The sequence below is a fragment of the Artibeus jamaicensis genome, unplaced genomic scaffold (genome assembly GCF_021234435.1).
Source record: "Artibeus jamaicensis isolate MK-2021 breed Jamaican fruit bat unplaced genomic scaffold, CSHL_Jam_final contig_484, whole genome shotgun sequence".
Taxonomy (NCBI): Eukaryota; Metazoa; Chordata; class Mammalia; order Chiroptera; family Phyllostomidae; genus Artibeus; species Artibeus jamaicensis.
In genome coordinates this window covers 9,348,151-9,365,104 of record NW_026521859.1, presented here as the reverse complement: position 1 = coordinate 9,365,104, position 16,954 = coordinate 9,348,151, and the positions used below count along the sequence as shown (strand labels likewise).

The 16,954-nt window shown below is 42.6% G+C and overlaps 1 protein-coding gene across 6 annotated transcripts in view; it reads left to right on the top strand.

Moving 5' to 3' along the window:
• Positions 1–16,954, top strand: part of RUNX2 (RUNX family transcription factor 2) — a 315,866-nt gene that overhangs the window by 175,736 nt on the left and 123,176 nt on the right. The window lies entirely within an intron of this gene.

Sequence of the window (16,954 nt, the reverse complement as noted above, 5' to 3'; positions counted from 1 at the left end):
GTAAAGACCACACTTTAACTGCACACCCACTCCTGTGCGGGGGTGGGTTGGGGTCGCAGGAAGGGCCGAGTCTATCTCACCTGTGCTCACAGCACCTCTCTATTAGATGCACGTGGGCAGGGCTCTGGCAGCTGGCAGACTGGGCCTTCTGAATTACGGGGTTATCAAACATGTTGACATTTTAAGTCAAGAGACTGAAAATCCTCCAGAGATGGCATTATTCTCTTAAGATGGTATTTAATGCCACCCAGTCTTAGTCCTGATGAACCGGAGCCCCACTGGTGGGCACTTGTCTCACACCGAGGGCCTTCTCCTGAGGGTCTGCTGCCAGGCCTTCCTCTGCTTGTGTTCCTTTCTTTTCCTAACATCTGCCTGTAAATGAAATGATGGTTAAGGCGCAGCCCTCCATTTCTAAAGGCTTTTAAATCCCAAGAGTCCAAGCTAACCAGTTTCAAGAGAGAGCACCTGCAAACTTAAGATCCTTATCTAGTTATTTCAAGTGCAGTGAGGCCTGGAAGAGTCTTAAAAGGCAATTTGTGGCTTCTGAGCCGCCAGCTCGAGACCGAGGCAGCCTTTCTGTGAATCGCAGAGCACACTGCTGTCGCCCTCGGGTGGGCGGCCCCCGTGCGCACACGTCCACTGCTCCAAAGGTGCCACGGACATCTGTGGCTAATGGTGGAAGCGCACGGGGTAAACAACCAGGCCACTTCTCCACCGTGGAGAATTCGTCACAGAGAGCCAGAACGTGTCCACGGAAACTTCAAACTGATGAGTCGACTTAAAGGCTCTTGGCCAACCGTAGGAGTCCCGTGAATAAAAAATAAATCTCTCAGTTCACCCCCGACGTACATGCCGCAGCCATGGCCCCGCCCTCCATAAATAAAGACGTAGGCCCACAGAGGCACGCACGGCCGGACCCTGATTCGTCAGACACTCGTCCCGGCGTTCGGGCTCCCTGCACCTGTTTGACTCCTGGCCAGGTTAATGCCTTTCTTTCTTTCTCTTTGTGTCTCTGTCTCTGTCTCTCTCTCTCTCCTATTTTCTGCAAAGCTCGAAGCCGTTACTCACTCCGCTGAGTTGCATCACTGACAAGCTGAAGCTCCACCAGCAGGCTTGCAGGTTTTGATTAGTTCAGACTCCTTTATTTCTTTCAACTTGGGAGGAGGGAAGGCTTTGTTTCTCAAGCACATAGCAGGCAAGGGCTCTCTGGTCCTAGTGCCTTCACGTTTTCTGCGGCAGATGGACTCCCGTAGGGGTGAGTAGGGAAAGAAGACGGGTGGAGGGAGAACTGCAAGACTCTTTGGAAAACCTTGTCGCCACTTTTCATTACAACTGCTGTTTCATGAATCACGTACGATTTCCTGGGGAATTGCGCAGTGTATGGAATTTTAGTTATCATTTCCCTGACTGGAATGACTTTCCTTTAGACAACTATCGGTTAAAGACACAGGAAAGGATGAGAAAGACACAGGGGGATACTGAGGGCTGATATGGAGTCAAAGATGCAGTGTCGGGTGGTGTTGAGTCAGACTGGTCATTCCTTTTGTGTTTTATGCTAAGTCCATTTTGTTTCCCATATGGCCACCATGACACTTGTCAGGGCAGATTGGTGCCATCTTGCTTCTGTGGAAGATCCTCTGGGGCTTCCATCTGTCCACCGTGTGTGGCTGCTGCCGCTCTGCTGTCTGTCCCCTGGCGGTACCTAGAAGCAGAACTTCTGGGGGTGCTGGTGGCTTTAGAGACACTCACTCACAGCACTTTCTTCCTGAGGTCTGTTTGCCTGTGAATTCGATGGGAAAGACATTGAAAATAGCTGGAAAAAATGCTGTACCTAGTGCAGTCATCATTGTTTATCATTGGCATGTGTAGTATAGGACAGCCAGATTATTTTGAGTCTATTCACCGGCCATTGCTCAAAACATTTCCATAAACAGAGGAGGTGGTAGGAGCAAAAACTGGTTAATTGATCTGAGGCCAAAGGTGGGAAGGAACCTCTGCTTTAAACTAGTTTAAAACTGAGTGTAGTCCAGTTTTTTCCTCCCTCCCCAAACATTTCTGTGAGTTGTTGCTGGCAGAGTTACATGGTGCCGGGGTGGGAGGCTCTGTATAAACATGAAAGTGAGGAGAACAGAAAATCCCTTCGGTCAGCATGGGCAAACAGGAGGGAGGAACTGGATGTGGACTGTCAGGGAACTGGAGGAATGCTGATGTACCTGACCTTGCCCTCGCGTGTGGGGCTGTGCCCGCACCCCAGAGTGCTAGCTGGTGGACTTAGGGACTGAATTGTCTGGAATAGCACTGTTTTCACTTCCCTGGAGTCCAGTCCTAGGAACCTCCCTGGAGAGGAACCTCCCTCCCAGGCTCCAAGGTGCCAGGTTGCGTAGTTTCTGTCTCAGGGTTATTTCCCTCAACACCTAGAGCTGTCCCTAAGGTCCGGGACCCCATTTCTCTGTCACACTGACAGCTGACATACCAGCCTGCATCTCCATCTCTAAGCAGTCCTGTGTGCACTTCTTTTAGTGCTTCCCAGAATAGTTGATGTGTTTGCATGGGGTGCTTGTGTTCTCACCTCCCTCTACGAGGGATGCACCAAATATTCTCATACCGTCATGGGTGGGAAAGAAGAAAATTCCTCACTTACATACAGTAAGACAGGAGGGTCAGACTCAGGTTTGAATCGTAGCTCACACACATACAGGACAAGTTTTTGCATTCTTTGAAACTTAGTTTTATTGTTTTTAAAATAGGGATATATTTCTCTCTTAGGGTTACTGTGAGGGTTAAATGAGATGCTTTATGTAACATGCTTAAGACAGGCCTGACACACGTCGCAGATCTTAGGAATCACTGATCTTAGGAAGCGAAAACTGTTTTGTAAAAATTGTACGTCTATATATAATTTGCAAGCAAGCCTTGGCTTAAATATATTAAGTAGATTAAAATCTAAATTTTTGCGGAGTATTATTTGCTTTATGAAATGGAGCACCACAGAGCCTATTTAAAATAAAACCCTTTCAAATGAGTTAACATGCATTTGTAGAGCACTTACTGCGGTACGTAGCACATACAAGTACTTAGTACATGTCTGCTATTGTCATCTTTATCATGCTATAGATTTATCACGGATATTTATAGAGCTCAAAACAATGGGGAGCCATTCACACACAGTCAATAAAACCCTGAAAGAAAACAACTATTCAGTTATAATGTTGGAAAATAGAAAATGTTAAGTTACACTTACGCATAAGAGAATGTAGGAGTAAAAAAAAGCAACCAGAAGTACCATTTGGAAGGATATGCTCCTAAAGAAAGTCTGTTTCATCCCGAAAGACCACGCCAAAGGAAGACCATGATTTAATCTATTTAAAGACTTCCAGAGATCCAATTTTACAACTTCCTTTTTTTGGGGTATACTTTCTCCTGAGTAATTTTTTCAAGGGCGGCTACAAGTGCTAGAACTGAATGAATTGCAGTAGTGACAGTGGTATTATGGTATATAGTTCCTATAGTCTCCCTCAAATCCTTTATGGAAACAAGGTGTAATTAAAATAATATTCATAAGGGTATGTCACCCACAAGCTCTACTGCAACAAAAGGTGCAAAGCCAGATGTCTTGAAGTTCATAGCTGCAATCCAAAACTCAGGCGATTTTTTTCTTAACCTTGGACAGCCTTAGATATTATAACAAGAACAATAGCAGCCATTAGAGGTTAATGACTGATCAGTAACTTGCTGCCATGTAACTGACCGATTGGGTCTACCTCATTAGAAGGAGGCCTGACGGGGTTTCTCCCCTTTCCACACCATACTCGCTGTGGGAACTATGGCCTTGGCGCGTACTAATCTGTATTTAAGTAGCGCCCCTGATCCTCAGTGACCTTATACATGATCCCATGTTATCGTGTATGTTCCTAAAAGAATATTTACTATACAGAGGTAGCCAAGTTACAGAGCAAGGCGTGGCAAGGTGAGGACCAGTAAACCCGACCACAGCCCAACCATGGCGTGTCTTTATCATGGTAATGTTATCACCCATGGTGTTTTTGATGTTCAAAGCACTCGTGAGGCTTGCCATAAAGATTATAATTACTTTTCTGGAGCTCATTACAAAATACTATGTAAATAAGTAATTACTGACTTTCAAAATGTATTTTATGTAATTATCCTACTATGAAAAGAAGCACAACTGTTTATTGAGCCTGATTATTTGACTTATGGGTCCGATTATGAGCTATTGTTAGCCTGCTGAAGGAGAGCAATACTCAGGCTGCGAGTAACTCCTCCCCGTCCCACCCATCCGAGTGAAGTGGCTCAGGCTACCTACGTCTGTGTCTCTGTGGCATCCACACAGGCATCCTCTTCTGTGGTCTTGGTCATTGTGCCCATGGACCCCTCTGATGCTTTCTGGGGTCTCTGGGAGACGGGGTACAGGGGTTTGGGATACCAAGGGAAGGAAGGGTCCTACGTGTTCTCTGCCTCAGTTGCTCTTGGGGAGGCCAATACATGGGTGTATGATTTTTCTCTGCATGTGTAAGTCTCTTTTACACGAGACAGTTCAGAACTGTAATCTTGAAGAATGTTGTTTTTCCATTTAAACAAATAGTCTTGAACTTCTTTCAGAATATTTGAATATCAAAAAATTCCCCTTAATCAGCTACACAGGACCTCAGAGATGTCTCTGTTTTTGTGACTTTTAGTCACTAAACTATAATATTTTCAAAGGTCAACATAGGCATTAGTGTAATAAATAAAATTACTACAATTACTTTATTACCACCACAACATCTAGAAATTACCAGGGGAGAAAACCCATCTGATCCTTAAAGGGGATCATATGGAGGATTGTTTCATGTACTTTAACAACTGGTGGCATTTACAAAGCTCATTTAAACGTCCCTTGTAACTGAGTCTCTATCAAGTCCCCCAAATCAAGGTTTGAAACCAGCAGCTGCAGTAACATGCTGTACCTACATGGACAGTTTTCAGCAGGGCCTCACTTAATTCACAGGAGGCGGTGACACCCTGAGAGAGGCTAAAAGAAAAACTCCAGCAATTAATACTGATAACCCAGAAGGCTGAAGCCACTATAATCAAACAGTAGAACATCTACTTTTTAGTACAGGACCATTCCTTTATTAAGAGCCACCTGTTTGGTAGACACACCTCTACCACAGCAGCCACAGGCAAGTGGCTGTGATTAAGTTTAATAGGAGCCACTTTTATTTTGAAGAAGTTCTAGGTTTAAGGTCACAGAAGGGGAAGATATTAAATTTAATGGACCTTAAACAAAGGCGAGCCCTGTGTTACCAATTGAATGTTCAGTATTCTTCTCTGTTATATCAACTGTGATTTGTTGGGTTGTTTTTGCATTCTGTTAAGTTGAACTTCACCTTGCCTTCTCTGAGAACAGGCTATCTTCTGACATGAGCAGAGGGTGTTTTTATTTTATTGCAGTGGGCCCAGGTTTAGGGCATACCTGGACTTCGGTTTACTATAACCTTTGAGTTGCTGAGGACCCAAGAAGTGGTTTCCATTCCTGCTAGCTCAGTTGGGGATAGTGTGCCCAGCTTGTGAAGTTGACTAAACTTGGCTGTAGGACTAGGTCCCGAAGCTCAGAGTGAAATTTGTGTGCATGGTTTGACCCTGATTTTATACATAGCTCTTGTCAGATGTTTTGTGAGGATTTACTTTTGATGCGTGTATAACCACTCACACATGGAGAAAGGGTTTAGTAGTGAAGGGAGCCGTGGTTATGCAGGGATGGCAAAGACGTGGTTATAAATTTTATTGAAAGATTTGCTGCGATCCCTTTCTTTTCTTAAAAGAAAACTGGGGAGCTCGCAACTTACTTCTCCAAAAGTACTGAGGTTAATTTTCTAATGACATAGTGGCTTCTGCGGCTCCCTGGCATCCGAGGGAGGGGTGGGGGCACTCTAACCTGAGTTTCAGTTTCATCGTCACTAAGGATTCTGTGCACTGTCCTCAGCTGTGTCAGTGAACCTGTTGCCGCTCAGTGGTCTCGTGTGAGTTGGTTCCTCAGAAGTGCCATCCACCCGTCTCAGAGGTCCTGCCCGGAGTAAGGGGGTGTCCGGCCAGGGATTGGTTGTTCTTAGGGCTTTTAGGAAAGAAAGCTTGCCTTCCCTAATGAATGCTTGTGAAAAACTAAGTTATGTCATTAGCGTCAAAAGAGTAGAAACATACCACTATATAAATTTACTTTTACATTAATACTTTATTGTTTTAGAGCAGTTTTAGGTTTACAGGAAAATTGAGTGCTATATTCGCCTCCTCCCACCTTAATAATAAGGTGTTGTTATTTCCTCCCATCTTAATAATAAGATGTTATTATTAACATCTTGCATTTGTGTGGTATTTGTTGCAATCGATAAACCAATGTTGGTATATTATCATCTACCATAGTTTACATGAAGATTCACTCTCAGTGTTGTGCACTCTTACGGGTCTTGCCAGAAGCATTAAATGACAGGTATGCACCAGTACAGAGTCATACGGAACCATTGCATTGCTCCGAAAAGGCCCTGTGCTCACCTGTTCGTCCCTCCCCATCTGCCCCCACCCCTGGGAACCACCAGTCTTTTTCCTGTCTCTGTATTTTTACCTTTTCCAGGATGTCATGCTATCGGAATCACATAGCATATAGAGTTTTCAGACTGGTTTCTTTCTCTTAGCAATGTGCTTTTAAAGCTGCTTCTTTATCTTTCCATGGCTTGATAGCTCCTCTCTTTTGACCACTGAAAATTCCATTGTAGGGATGTTCCGGTATTTTTCAAAGCACCCAAACCGCCCTCACTGCACGTAGGAATGCCACTGCGCCGTTTCCTTCTGTCCCTGACCTCGCCAGTGGTGTTTCTCTTTGGAAAGCATCTCGTGCATTGCTTCCTGGGCGAGCACTGCCTCTGCCGCAGCAGCTGTCACCAAATGCGGTCCAGACAATGGCTCTCCAGATCTTTGGTCCATTTTTAAATCAAATCGCTTCTTTAGTTTTGCCCATAGACAAATTGCTAAACATTTACCTTTAGGTGCTCATTCCTATCAATTCAAGAACAAAACAGACCCAGCTAAAAATCAACAGTCCATTTATGTGGCTACTTAGCTGCCTCCTCAAATATTCAGTTCTCCTAGGGAGAGGATTTCCCTTTCTCTTAGGGATGCTGGGGGTTCCTTAGTTGCCGTGCTGTCTCCCACTTCCGTGCCCATGCACTTGTCTGCATCGTGGGACACGGCCCTGATGGTTCTTCTCCAACACCCTTTTCCTAATGGCCACGTTCCTCACAGTGAATCTCTCTTTCCTCCACATGCACCCATTTCTCATCTGCACACGGGATGCGCCTCTAATGTGTACATATCTTCCTTTAGTATCATAATTTGATTACATGCCTTTCCCCTTTTATAGGGGGTAAGCTTCCCAAGGACTGTGACTGTCTTGCATATTCTAATTTTTGCTTATTTTTTAGAGAGAGGAAGAAAGAGAGACGTAAACATCAATGAGTGGTTGCCTCTCATGCATCCCGCACTAGGAACTTGCCCTGCCCAGGCATGTCCCCTGACTTGGAATTGAACCAGCAACCCTTTGGTTCACAGGCTGGCGCTCAATCCACTGAGCCACACCAGCCAGGGCATGTGTCTTACATATTATTGAATCCTTATAACCTAGAACAGTTTTTAGCACATAGTAGGTGCTCAGTAAATGGTTATTGAAACAAATATTAGGAAGAAGGTAGAAAAAAGGGAAGGTAAGCATGTAGAAGAACAAAGGAAGAAGAAAGGGAAAAAGAAGAAAGAAGATTTTGTTCACCTGGAACAACAGAGAAAGGGCAAAACAAGAGAAACTTTTGTTGGTGATAAGGACAGGAAATAGCACAGTAAGAGTGTGCATAAGCAGTATGTATTTTTATCTCCGAGTCTTTTTGCAATGTGTTTCATATTTAGAGCACATATCAAGACTACATCTGTTTCCAGAACTTGCTGCTAACAGTTAGTAATAATGCCAAAACATACTTTAGGTCCAGCTTGAAACCAAATGATCAAATAGAACTTTTTATTTCTAATTTAGAGTCTGACATTAATTATAGCCATCATGTAATAAAGTGTCAAAGTCTTTTCTGAGAAAATGATAGAAATTATATTAACTAGGCTGTAAACTGAAGCAAAACTGTTCCTCTAAAACAGAGCAAAGGATCTGGTTATGACAATTGTCATTTCTCAGAAGTCTTAACCTTCTTCAGGCTGAATTTTTCCTAGATCCCCCATTTCTCTCCCCTTCCCACTCAGTGGTCCCCAGCACGGCAGCATGTCAGTGCCCTTGTTAACGCGGGAACCCAGGACCAAGCTCCTTTGTTCTTGGCCTCCATTAATGCAGCGGGCGTGGCCGCGGTGCCATGGTAACCGTGTTGCCATTTTCTCCTCTTAGCCACCTCTGTTCAGCTGCATTTCTTCCATCTTTTACTTGTACAGATCTTTTAGTTCCAAGTATGATCATTTATAGTTATTCCTGTTAACTTTATCTTATTTAATTCAGGTAATAGTCTCTGCCTCTCAGGAACTTTTTGGATGTTTATAATGTCACCCAATGTATCAGTAGCCTTTTTCATTCTTTCCTCCCTGGAAGGAATTAATTTCGATCACTTCAGGTCACTTCAACAAACGCTTGACACATACTTAAAATGGGCTTAGGTAGGCAGTGAATAAAAGTGAGTAGAGGACATTGTCTCTGCCCTCAGGAAACTTTTAGTCTCACTTAGGAGGTGACATATTGCAAATATGACACAATTAGTCACACTCTGGTAACAGCTCATCTAGATGCCAGAATATGCAAACCATGCTCAGGATTTTAGTGAAATGAGATCTCTTTGCTCCTCTGCATAACCAACGTACAGCCTTCTCCTTTGGGAAATTAAAAACAAAAGTCAGTTCCATTCTGCCCAGATTCTACTTTAGTCTGAGTTACTTCAAAAGTTACATTTTTCAACTGAAAAAAAAATTACACTTGTTGACATGTGTGGTTTCGTAAGATAGGACAAAAATATATAAGATCCTCTCTTCCCCCAGCTCCTTCAGGCCAAGGGCCTGGATTTGTAATCCTCTGCTGTCTCTCTGCGTAACTCCTCATTTCACGCTTTGCCTGTAGATGCTCACGGGGAGAACTTGCACGCAGGGCAGGGGCGACCCCACGTCCGTGCTGCACGCCCCAGGGTTACTTATGCCTGGACAGTCGTTAGGAACGGGCTCCTAGGTCCCCAGTGGGACTGCGTAGGAGACTAATGACAATTGCCATAGGCCTGAATTTCATATTCCATCCCACAATTACATTCCTAGCAAGTTATTATATCATAACATTTTTGACTCTCTTTAGAGGAAGCAATGCTGTTAACTCTATGCTGTAACACACATGTGCGCATATGCATGCATTCACCTCGTCATCACATTAGAATGAATATATTTGTACATATAAATCATCTTGGCAGGCCCGTTATTTGGGATCTTAATAAATATCAGCTAAGGTACCACTTACTTTTTCAAGAAAAACAGGACTATTGAACCCTCCAAGTCTCAGTGCCATTCTGGGTTTTCACTGAGCACTGATTTCTGAGGGAGCAGTGATTGATCCCTGCTGGTAGGAAAGGGGGTGAGAAGCTGCATGGTTGTTTTCGGTTGGTGTTCAGGTTTGTTAATGCACAGAAATGGTTCTAAAGGGAAACCTAGGGAGCTATATTTGAAAGAGGTGACTAAACTTGTAAAAAGCTTTTCTTATAATTAAACTCCTGTATGAGAAAATGCAAATGATAGCACTTTAAGTGTTCAAAATCATTTTTGTATAGTTTTTTTTTTAGTATTTCAGAGTCATTTTCAGACTCCTTTTATTTTTGGTTTGTTTTCTTAAAAAAAAAGACAGGAAAGCACATGTCATTAAACTGAGTCAGAATTTACTGACTTGTTCCGGGTGGATCTGGGAACCCGTTTGACTGTACTGTTTCAATTATTATTTTTGATGTGACTTTCAAGAAATTTATAAGTCTCTAAATCCATGAAAGGAATGTAAATTAAAATAAGATACTGCTCAGGCAGCGTTACCCCTGAATATCTCAAAGGATGTCTTCAGCTGGAAGGTGTCGTATTTTTTCCAGAGAGACCTTGGCTGGAAGTGACCAACGTAGAAACGTGGCAACCATCATGACAGACTAGAATCAGACCAGTGTTTCTGAACCCAGAGTTCACCACTCTTTCCCCAACCAAAGCAGTCACTGTTCTGGCTCCCCATTGTAATTAGTAATAATGCTGTGGTTGGTGGAATAACAACAACAAATATAATGATGGTTATAAACTTTCCACCCTGTGCCAAGGAGAGCAGTGATTCATGATAAATCAATAAGAGGCCCATTGATGTGGTCACAATAAACCCATGCATAATTAAGAAGAACCCTCTCTAAATAAAAACTACAAAGGAAATAAAAACAGGTTTGGAAAAGAAAAAACGTCTGAATCGTGTTGTGGCACCCATCATTAAAAAAACGAACCTTGTAAGCTCCCAAACTGCGCCATAGGAAGACAGTGCATTCTCAGTGTTGTTGAAAAGTGTGGTGAAATATTGGCCAAAACGTCCAAAAAAGGAAAGAGTTTGACCCTCAGACAGTTGACAGGGAAAGTTCTTTTCCAACCTTGGAGGTCGGTAGGTGTCACAGGTACTGCATCTTTGAAGCAGTAGTTGGGTCTTGGCTTTTCGTTCACGCTGATACTCTCCGCCTTTTAATCGGTACATTCAGACCATTGACATTCAAAGTGATTATTGATAGAGTTGGATTGGTATCTACCATATTTGTTATTGTTTTCTCTTTATCGCCCATGTTCTTTATCCTATTTTTTCTTTTACTCTTTTTCTTTTGTGTTTTTAATCAAGTGTTTTATATAATTCCACTTTCTCTTCTTTGTTATCACATCAGTTATGCTTCTTTTTTAACCCTTTTTTAGTGGTTGCCTCAGAGTTTGCAATGTATATTTACTACTCCAAGTCTGTTTTCAGTAACACCGTACCTTGTCGTGGGTAGTGTGAGTACCTTATGAACATCTGTGCGTAGGTGTTGTGTGGATAGAAGTTTTCAAACCCTTTGGGTAAATGCCAAGGAGTGCACCCCGACTGGATTACATAGTGAAAGTGTATTTAGTTTTATAAGAAACTATCTACCAAAGTGGCTGTACCATTCTTCATTCCCAGCAGCAATTAATGAGCTTTCTCTTTGCTCTGCATCATCTATGTGTCTTTATTTAAAGTGGGTTTCTTGTGGACAACATATAGTTGGATCTTGTTTTGTGGTATGGTGAGGAAGAAACATTCAAGCTGAGATCTAACAATCTGTGTCTTAATTAGTGCATTAAGCTATTGACATCCAAAATGATTATTGATGTAGTTGGGTTAATATCCCTTTGAAGGGTTAGTCAAACCTCCGATAATCTCTCTAATCCAGCAAATGATCGGAACTTTTATTAAATTGCAACAAGCATCTCAAAGTGAACCCAACACTGATAAAATAGCAGTTGCTCAGTAAAACTGTGTTAATTAATTTTGTTTATCAGAAAACATTTTTCCAAATCTTGGTCATGTGGCATGGTGCCTAAACACTCAGAATTATTGGCATTGTGTTAGAAATAGCATTTGGTTGGGAATTGAGGAACCTGTCATCTAGTTTTGATGTTCTTGAGCAGGTCACTTAACTTCTATGTGTCTTAGTTTCATCATTTGTAAAATGAGTTAGTTGGGCCAGATATTCTCTAAAGTACATCATAAAGCCTTAAACATGTGTGAATCTTAAATAAGGCCCAAAAGGGTAAGTTTTATTACAGAAAGCTTCAGTAATCAGCACATCAGAAAACCAGATACTTATTCTGAATAAATTCTCATTTATAGTAAGAATAAAGGCTATTACAGCATTTGATTTATGAACTAAATTAATAGGAACAAATACTATAGATGTAAAGAAAAGCCAGCCTTATACTTCAGTTGATTCTGAAGAGAAGCAACCTAAGATTGGGTTAATTAATGCCAAAGAACTATGCATCTAAACCTTGACCACAGCCAAACTTCTGTTCAAGGGGAAGCCTTATATGTGTGTGTGTGTGTGTGTGTGTCAGAGGATGCAGAAAGATTTAAGAACCCTAGTTTTAGTTTAATATCAGGGAATTTTATTTTATTGGCATTTTACATGCCCTTGTGTGGTTTTATGTAACTGACCTGTTACACCATTTTTACCTGGGAAGGGTTATAATGAAATGTAATTCATGTAACTGGAGAAACGAGAATTTTATAAGCTAAATGTTCCTAAAACAAAAGAACTGGTGAATTCTGTTAATAATAGAATAAATGGGATCAGAGGACCAGATTTTCTGTGTTAGATAATTTAGATACAGTTGGAGAAATATGATTAGAATGACAACAACGATTCTGTTAGTGGAACATTACTATCAAAATATCATTGGTATTTTATGACCACATGATAAAAATCTTTATTAATACAAATTATTACCAACATTAAATGACCTCATTTGGCTGAGACTGTTCTAGCCACTGGAGATACAGCAAGAAGGAGGCAGAAAAGCTCAGGGAGCCTTTTCTACCAGCACACGGTGTAGTGATGAGACACAGTCTTTGCGGCCAGACGCCCCATGTTCAAATCCTTCATCACTCACTAGCTTTGTGGGCTTGGGTATGTTACTTAGCTTGTCTGTACCACCATTTCTTCACCTGTAAGATGGGCTAATAATAATACCACCAACCAGTTATGAAGACTAAAGGGCAGTTAATATATGTAAAGCCCTTAGAATAGTGCCTGGTACTCAATAAATGTTAGCTCTTACTGGGGAGGGGTAGGCATTTGAAAATAAGAAAGTATTATCCGGGGTTATGTACTGTAAAAAAGGTAAAATAGTGTGATGTGATGAGGAAGAAACATTTAAGCTGAGATCTAAGTAGCAAGAAGGAGGTAGCCCTGTGAACATCACTCTAGGCAGTGGGGAAGGCCGGTGCAAGGGCCCTGTGGTGGGGAGAAGGGTGCCGGGTGGCTGGGCTGAAGCCAGAGACGTAGCCTGCTCCAGGTCACGCAGGGCCTCTGCCGGTCAGGATTAGATGTTTGGATTTGCTGGCATGTGCGGTGATAAGCCATTGGCAGATTTTAGGCTGGGTCACGATATCAATGGATTTCTATTTTCAAAAGATCACTCGGGCTGTTTGGGGGAGAATTGTGCAAGAGGACAGGGAGGAGGCAGGAGTGTGACCAGGCGGCTGTGTCAGGCACCTGGGTGTGACAGTGATGCCCGGCGCCTGCCTGCGGGTGGTGGGGAGGGAGCCTGTGGATTGAAGAGGGCGTCTGGTCTGTACCATCGGAATGTTTCAGTGATGCTTTCCCTCAATTGTTAGTTTACTTTAAAAGGAATAATGTTGCACCTTATAAATTTTTAGTTAATGTTTAGACATTGTTCATATACCCCATAATGAAGTGGTAATTCAGGAATTGCTTGATTTATTAAGTAAATACAGAACACCAATCTGGAAAATTCAGGCTAGAAATCCATTTTGAGAGCTTAAATGTTTGGGTTGGTGGTGGTTTTCACTGACACATTCATCTGATTATTTCCAGTAGCTCCCCTTCCTTGGCAGTGTGCAAACCCAGACTTCAGTGCAGTGAAGTGCAATGACGAGATTAATTTGGGTGGCTAACCAGCATTATATGTTCCTGTCATCCTCTTAGAATGTGGGTAGTTTGTTTTTATATCTTTGATAGTCCTCATACACACCAATTCATTTTACTGCCTTTAGGATGGAAAGAAATGAAAATCACTAGCTTGGTGTGACCAAGCTGGCTATACAGGTGCCCCTTAGGTGGTGACCCCGGGAAGTATATGACGATAACCCGGAAGTGAGCAGACTCCTGGCTCACTTGAAACTGACATCCTGCATTTAAGAAGAGTAGAGCCAGGTGAGGTACCAGCACTTACCCTCGTTGAATGGAGACAACACCCAGGACAGCTTCTTCCTGGAGGACTGAGAAACTGCAGTGTATCTTAAATTGGAAGGAACTTGATAAGGGATGAGGAACATGTTCTAAGCAGAATCTCATAAATACAAATTAAGGTTAAAGGAGAAATCTTTAAATAGCTGAAACTATTAGTGTAAGTGTTGTAGTCAGCTATCATTTCTTTCTTAGATCCTTTGGCTGCACCTTCCAAAGATATTCTTTCCCCCTCCCCCAAACCTTCAATTCATGGCTCTAGAAATGAGCTTTAAGATCTTAGGAAACTATGAGCAGTTCTTATATTTCCTGTTTAAAAAGTAACTAAAGTCTTGTTTTCCAGGGACACAAGCTTCTTTTTCCTGGGATCCCAAGGTGCAGGGGTATATGTACAGAAAACAGTTACAGACATCTGTTTGTTTTAAATCTGGGTCTGGGGAGCATGTTTATAAGTAATAGTCTGCTTACTTTATTTGACAGAATTATTCTGAGTTTGGAAGTCCAGAGGACTCACGATAAGATACCGTTCAAAGGTATCAGCATCTCATAGGATGGAAAATCTAGAATAATTTCAAGGCTTTGAAAACTTGGTGGACTGGAGCTCTGGATAATGGGCTGCCTATTTCTTTGACTGTCAAACCTAGTTTTAACCTTTCTCTCTGGCTTTGTCATGTAGCATAGAACAGTGAAGGAGACCAGAAATTACAAGCATCAGTGCAAGGAGGCCGCAAACGGAAGGGAGAAATAACAGATGACAATCCTCTGTAAAAAAACCCCACAGACACACACAGACACACACACACACAGATACACACAGAGACACAGACACACACACACAGACACACACACAGACACAGACACACACACACAGACACACAGACACACACACAGACACACACACCTCACTTTTGAAAGAAATAAAATTTAAAGGTAGTGTGCTCTACTAGAAAAGCAGGTTATTTTCTCCCCAGGAGCCAAGAGGTCGGACCCCTGGGAGTACAGATGTGTGATTCACTTTCCTCCCCTTCGGATGAAGAGGTGGTCTGAACATTCAGGGTTGCCTCCGGTCTGCAGGCTCTGGGGCTGCTCTTTTTCACAGCACTGCAGCCTGAGACTGAGAGTCACCACCGGTGTGAGTGAGGAAGTCTGGGCCTATATTCAAGGACCTTAGGACCAGAACACTGGAGCGGTGGTTATGTTTCAGCCCCTTTACAGACTTGCCCAGCTAGTGTTTGAGGTGTCAGCTCTGGACTTGCAAAGCAGCGTCACGCCAGGGGTCCCTGTGCTGGCTGAGCCGCAAGGCCCTGCTCTCCTTTGCCATGTTTCCTGGTGCCTAAAAGAGAAAAACGGTTTCACCAAAGAGAACCCCACCCTGCCAACATTTCAGTAAAAAGATAAAATTTCAAAGTGCAAATTACAGAACTTCTAGAACTTTATAAAAATCAAGTAAGCCAGTACCACTTTTATGTTAGGGAGAAGGCCAGTTGGAGTCACTCCCATTGAGGTGAAACTCCTCAGTTCATGAAAAGTAGGCGCAAGGAAGTAAGCTCGGACAAATAGCACAGGTTAGCGTGGAGGGAGCAGAGGAGGAGTGCGCACATGCGCGCAGCTACAGTCTGTGCGTGAGGGTGGGGGCCTCCCCACAGCCTCGCACACGATGGGAGGAGCGTGTGGCCCAGGGCAGTGGGAGGGCTGTGGATGCCTGCAGCAGGTCAGACTTCGGAGGGCCGCCCCCGCAGGTTGCGGTGGCCGGGAAACAGGAGACTGGCAGGTGCCAGAGAGCGTGTGAAGAAAAACTGAAGACACCACTAAGGAGGAGGAGGTGTCCTCCAGCAGCACCTCCAACTCTTCTACCGCTGTAGTTCAAGACTCCAGGAAGTGAGGACATTGAAAAGACCCAAGACACTCAGCTGTAGCAACGGCTTTTCTTGTGGCAGAAATCACTTCCAAAAGCTTCCAAATGAAGAGCAACACCATGTTAGAACTTAAGACAAACTAGGTGCATAGGTAAATGGGAAGAATTATAGCAACTCAGTCCAAAGAAGCTAGTAAAAATTAGCATAGCAAATTTGGTATTAGTAATTATATATTGTATTTAGTTATGTTATTTAATTATATTTAGATAGTGTTTGAAACGTAACTGAATGCACTTTCACAGACATTATCTCATTTTATATTCCAGCAGCTCATTGGAGTATAGATATTATGACAGTCCCTATTTTATCAGTAGGAAATCGGGGCTCAGAGACATTAGAGACTATTTGCAGGTCACGTAGTGAAAAAGTGGGAGAGTGAAGACTCGACCCGAGGCTTTCCGCTCCCACTGCGATTTGTCATGGAAGTCAAACCGACAGGTCTCCCTGTCAGAACCGGGCTTTCCTCCAAAAGCATGTGGGTGTCATCCTCAGGGGGACTTTATCACACTGATCTTTTCGGGCCACACTCTGGGGACATAACACCAGTAATCCTTATTAAGTAGCCAACACTCATGCTTGATGCAGGTCGGAGTTCCCAAAATAAGTGAACTTCACTAAATTTCTACCGGAAATAACAGTGGAAATAATCCACCTCCCAACTTTGTAAGTCTAAATTTTATTCTTGAGGGTAAAAATACACATATTAATGAAATCTTAAAACCTCAAATTGTATATTTTTATATACGGGGCATGGAAACTTAAGCTGCTTAAATTATGCATAACGATAGCCTGTACTGCAAGAGTTGGACAGGGTGATATAAAATATTATTCATTTTAACTTAACGTATGGTAGTTCAGGTCAGAACAGTTTGATTTGAAGAATCTACAACAAAAAAATAGATCATATCATGTCTTTCACTGAATGTGAGGCTCAAGCTAGTTTAGCCTCCTTTACTGCTAATTTAATGAAAAACTTTCTTTTTTCCTTTTTTTAATCCTCACCCAAGGACATGCTTAGTG